The following is a 5,539-nucleotide window of genomic DNA, read 5'->3' on the forward strand; positions in this document are numbered from 1 at the left end:
TCCTGTCAGTGGATGTCACTGAGAAGAGCCTGGCTCCATCCTCATGACACTTGCCCTTTACATCCCTCAGTCTCCTCTTCTCTAAGCTAAAGAGACCCAGCTCCCTCAGCCTCTCCTCATAAGGGAGATGTTCCACTCCCTTAATCATCTTTGTGGCTCTGCGCTGGACTCTCTCTAGCAGTTCCCTGTCCTTCTTGAACTGAGAGGCCCAGAACTGGACACAATATTCCAGATGCGGCCTCACCAGGGCAGTGTAGAGGGGGAGGAGAACCTCTCTTGACCTGCTAACCACAACCCTTCTAATACACGCCAGGATGCCATTGGCCTTCTTGGCCACAAGGGCACACTGCTGGCTCATGGTCATCCTGTTGTCCACTAGGACCCCCAGGTCCCTTTCCCCTACGCTGGTCTCCAACAGCTCTGCCCCCAACTTGTACAGGTACATGGGGTTGTTCTTGCCCAGATGCAGGACTCTACACTTGCCCTTGTTATATTTCATTAAATTTCTCCCCGCCCAACTCTCCAGCCTGTCCAGGTCTCTCTGAATGGCTGCGCAGCCTTCCGGCGCGTCAGCCACTCCTCCCAGTTTTGTGTCATCAGCGAACTTGCTGACAGTGCACTCTATTCCCTCATCCAAGTCATTCATGAATATATTGAATAGAACTGGTCCCAGTACCGACCCTTGAGGGACTCCGCTAGACACAGGCCTCCAACTGGACTCTGCCCCACTGACCACCACTCTCTGGCTTCTTTCCTTCAGCCAGTTCACAATCCACCTCACTACCCGATCATCCAGACCACACTTCCTCAGTTTAGCTGCAAGGATGCTGTAGGAGACCATGTCAAACGCTTTACTGAAATCGAGATGGACCACATCCACAGCTTTACCATCATCTATCCACCGGGTTATGTCCTCATAAAAGGCTAAGTTGGTTAAGCATGACTTCCCCTTGGTGAAACCATGTTGACTGCCCCTAATGATCCCCCTATCCTTGATGTGCCTAGAGACAGCACCAAGAACAAGTTGCTCCATCACCTTTCCGGGGATGGAGGTGAGGCTGACCGGTCTATAGTTACCCGGGTCCTCCTTCTTGCCCTTTTTGAAGACTGGAGTGACATTCGCTTTCCTCCAGTCCTCAGGCACCTCTCCCGTTGCCCACAACTTAGCAAAGATGATGGAGAGTGGCCTAGCAATGACTTCCGCCAGCTCCCTCAGCACCCGCGGGTGCATCCCATCAGGACCCATGGATTTATGGATGTCCAGATTGCTTAATTGGTCCCTGACCCAGCCCTCATCAACCAAGACAGACTCCTCCTCTCTCCTGACTTCCTCTGAGGCCTCAGGGGTCCGGGGCTCCTCAGGACAGCCTCCAGCAGTATAGACAGAGGCAAAGAAGGCATTCAGTAACTCCGCCTTCTTTTTATCCTCTGTCTCCAGGGCCCCCACCTCATTCATCAGTGGGCCTACATTGCCTCTAGTGTTGCCTTTACCTGCAATGTATTTGAAGAAGCCCTTTCTGTTGTCCTTGACCTCTCTTGCAAGGTTTCATTCCGAGGAGGCCTTAGCTTTCCTAGTTGCCTCCCTGCATCCTCTAACAACAGACTTCTATTCCTCCCAAGTGGCCAGCCCCTCCTTCCATGATCTGTACACCCTCTTCTTCCACTTGAGTTTGCCCAGCAGTTCCCTGTTTAACCATGCAGGTCTCCTGGTACTCAAATCCCAGAGTTTCTCTAGGTTCCCCTGGTTGAAGATCCATTTGGTCAGCTGGTAATGCCTGTATGCAGATGGCTCACCCTGATTGTTGTGTCTCTCACAGAAGAACAGCACGAGGGGTTGCAGGGCACTGTAGACCCAGGTAGGAATTGCCGTGAACACAATCTCCAAAACACCAAATGAGGGGACAAAGTAAGGACAAGCAGGGGGGTCGGTGGAGAAAGGGTGAATGAGATTTGGGCTGCTTGTATGCAAGGCTGTATTAGTGGAAGATGTAGACCTATACAGACAAGGAGACTTCCAGAAGCTGATCTTAGACCCTCCGTCTCTCTGGGAGCTGGCCCCAGGATTCCCTCAACCCCCCAGTTCCCCCATGCACAGACAAGCACACACACATACACAAATTTCTCTCTCCAGCATAGCAGCACAGAATCATTGAGGCTGGAAGGCAGCCAGCTTCCACCTTCTCTCAGCTTCCTTCTCGTGCTTGTTTTTTGTCAAGACCTCCTTTCTCACCCATGCCAGTCTCCTGCCACCTTCTCTGGACTTTCTGCATATTGGGGTGGACCATTCTGGAGCTTGAAGAGGAGATCCTTAGCCATCAGCTCTCTGCACCCCTCTTCTCTGTAGGGCTGTATCCCATGGGATTTTTCCAAGCAGGTTGTGTAGAAAGCTAAAGCCTGCTCTCCTGACGTCCTGCTCTTGGCCTTGTTCCCTTCTCTCAGGGTCCTACACTCTGCTCCCTTGAGTGTTACATCCCTGACCATTCCTTGTTTGTAAGTATGAAGTCCTGCAGGGCACCTCACCTCACTGGCTCTTCTTTTTCCACTCTAATCCTGCCAGTGAGTAGGTTTGGGGGCAGTGAGGGAACTTGCTAACTCTCCTGTGTGAATTGGAGTCAAATGGATGGTGACCTGTGGATAAGTTCATACTTGAGGTACATCAACTGAGGGGGCAGTTGCCTCTCAATAAGCCCATGCCAGAACATGTACACCCCTGTAGGGACTGTGACGACTCGCCCACACCAGAGCAGGTACACCTCTGAAGGACTGTGGCCTCTGGATACACCTACACTGGAGTAGATACAGCCACAAAGTGTCTTTTCTTCCCCAGACTGACAATCCCTGTTCTCTCAAGCTACCCTCATACGAGAGATGCCCTTTGTGGCCCTTTGCTGGACTATCTCCGGTTGCTCCATCTCTCTCTTGTACTGGGGAGCCCAGAACTGGACACAGTCATTCATCATAGGCAGCATGGCTTCATGAGGGGAAAGTCCTACTTAAGCAATTTAATTTCCTTTCATGACAAAGTCACCCATCTAGTTGAGCAAGGGAAGCCCATAGATGTGGTGTTTGGGGATTTTAGCAAAGCTTTTGATACTGTCTCTCACAGTATCCTTCTGGATAAACTCTCCATCCCACAGCTAGACAAGTCCATCATATGCTGGGTGAGCAACTGGCTGACAGGTTGGGCTCAAAGGGTTGTTGCAACTGGGGTTATATCAGGCTGGCGGCCAGTCACCAGTGGGGTTCCCCAGGGCTCAGCTATAGGGTCAGTGCTCTTTACAGTTTTATAAGTGATCTGGATGCAGGAATCGAATGTACATTAAGTAAGTTTGCTGACAATGCTAAACTAGGAGGAGCTGAGAACTCCCTTGAGTGTAGAGAGGCCATACAGAGAGATGTGGATAGACTAGAGAGCTGGGCTATCACCAACCTTAATGTAATGTAATGAGAGCAAGTGCCAGATTCTCTACCTGGGATGGGGCAATCCTGGTTATACGTACAAATTGTGGGACGAGAGGCTGGAGAGCAGCCCCGCAGAAGGAGATCTGGAGGTTTGGGTTGATGGCAAGTTGAATACAAGCTTAGAGTTTTCCCTGGCAGCCAAAAAGGACAACCAAGTCCTATAGTGCATCAAGCACAGCACAACTATCCAGTCGCGGGAGGCGATTGTCCAACTTCACTCTGCACTGGTGCAGCCCCACCTCGAGTACTGTGTGCAGTTTTGGACACCTCAACAGAAGAAGGACATCAAACTATGAGAGTGTGTCCAGAGGAGGGTGACCAACATGGTGAAAGGCTTTGAGGGCAAGACTTAAGAGGAGTGGCTGAGGTCACTGGGTTTTTTCAGCTGGGAGAAAGGAAGGATGAGGGGTGACCTCAATGCAGTCTATAAATTCCTCAAAGGGTGCAGTGGAGGGGGAGGTGCTGATGTCCTCTCTCTGGCGACCAGGAATGGGACACAAGGAAATGGAATGAGGCTGCATCAGAGGAACTTCAGACTTGACATTAGGAAAAGGTTCTTCAGTGAGAGGGTGGTCGGTCACTGGAACAGGCTCCTTAGAGAAGTGGTCATGTCACTAAGCCTGTCAGAGTTCAAGGAGCATCTGGAATATGATCTTAGTCATATGGTTTAGTTTTAGGAAGTCCTGTGAGGAGCAGGGATCTGGACTTGATGATCCTTATGGCTCCCTTCCAACTCACGATATTCTACGATTTTAATATTGTTGGTGTTATTGAAAGGCATTTAAAGGAGAATGTAATCATCAGGGACAGTTAACATGGGTTCAAAAAGTCCTGTTTAACCAATTTCAGATCTTCTATGATTCTGTGAGTTGCTCCTTCATGTTCCTCTCAACTTGCCAGCTGCTGCTGTTTTGAGCTTCAGGTAGTTAAGAGATTTTCTATCTTCCAACAGTCTAATTGCCTCCTTAGACAGCTCTTTAATTATGTTTATATCTAGCTTTTGTTATCTGCCTATCTAAAACGTTTCTCATAAGATTATCCCTTGTAGAAAGGTGACCTCATTAGACGCAGCTTGTACTCAGCATATGGTTACAGTCTGTTTTATTGTTTATGAAAACCTATCACGCTTTAGTTTTCTTTCCATGCAAATAAGAAAAATTCTTCTGTGCCTGTGTGCAGCCAGTTCTCCAAGGAGAGCAGGTGGGAGATGATGCAATGGAGCTGTAACATCCAGCTGCAAACTTCGGTGGAGAAGTCTGATGTAAGGAACAGTGACCTAAGTCCCAGGTGGCCAATGACAGAAATGGTGGGGTTGGGGAAGTGAGGAGCAAAGTTGTCCACGCAGTGTCAGACCTCAAGGGACTCTCTTCCAAGCTGCTAGGAGAATGCTTCTGTCACCTCTTCTTTAAACTGAAAAGTAATAAAAAATATCCTTTAAAATAAAATAAATCATTTTTATTAGCTGCACTTTGAAATCTTCCTCCTTAACTACACTATGAAACCTCTCTAATTAGCTGTACAAGTCTTGAAGACTTGAAGAAAATTACAGGAAGAGAAACAGTTCAATAGGGCTTTCTGTATTTTAATGAGCCCCATGGTGCATTTGGTGCTGAGTCCCTGAACCTCAGGTATCACAGAATCACAGAATCACAGAATGTTAGGGATTGGAAGGGACCTCGAAAGATCATCTAGTCCAATCCACCTGCCGGAGCAGGATTGCCTAGACCATATCACACAGGAACGCGTCCAGGCGGGTTTTGAATGTCTCCAGAGAAGGAGACTCCACAACCTCTCTGGGCAGCCTGTTCCAGTGTTCAGTCACCCTCACCGTAAAGAAGTTTTTCCTCATATTTATGTGGAACCTCCTGTGTTCCAGCTTGCACCCATTGCCCCTTGTCCTGTCAAGGGATATCACTGAGAAGAGCCTGGCTCCATCCTCTTGACACTTGCCCTTTACATATTTATAAACATTCATGAGGTCACCCCTCAGTCTCCTCTTCTCCAAGCTAAAGAGACCCAGCTCCCTCAGCCTCTCCTCATAAGGGAGATATTCCACTCCCTTAATCATCTTCGTGGC

The sequence above is a fragment of the Nyctibius grandis genome (genome assembly GCF_013368605.1).
Source record: "Nyctibius grandis isolate bNycGra1 chromosome 34 unlocalized genomic scaffold, bNycGra1.pri SUPER_34_unloc_2, whole genome shotgun sequence".
Taxonomy (NCBI): Eukaryota; Metazoa; Chordata; class Aves; order Nyctibiiformes; family Nyctibiidae; genus Nyctibius; species Nyctibius grandis.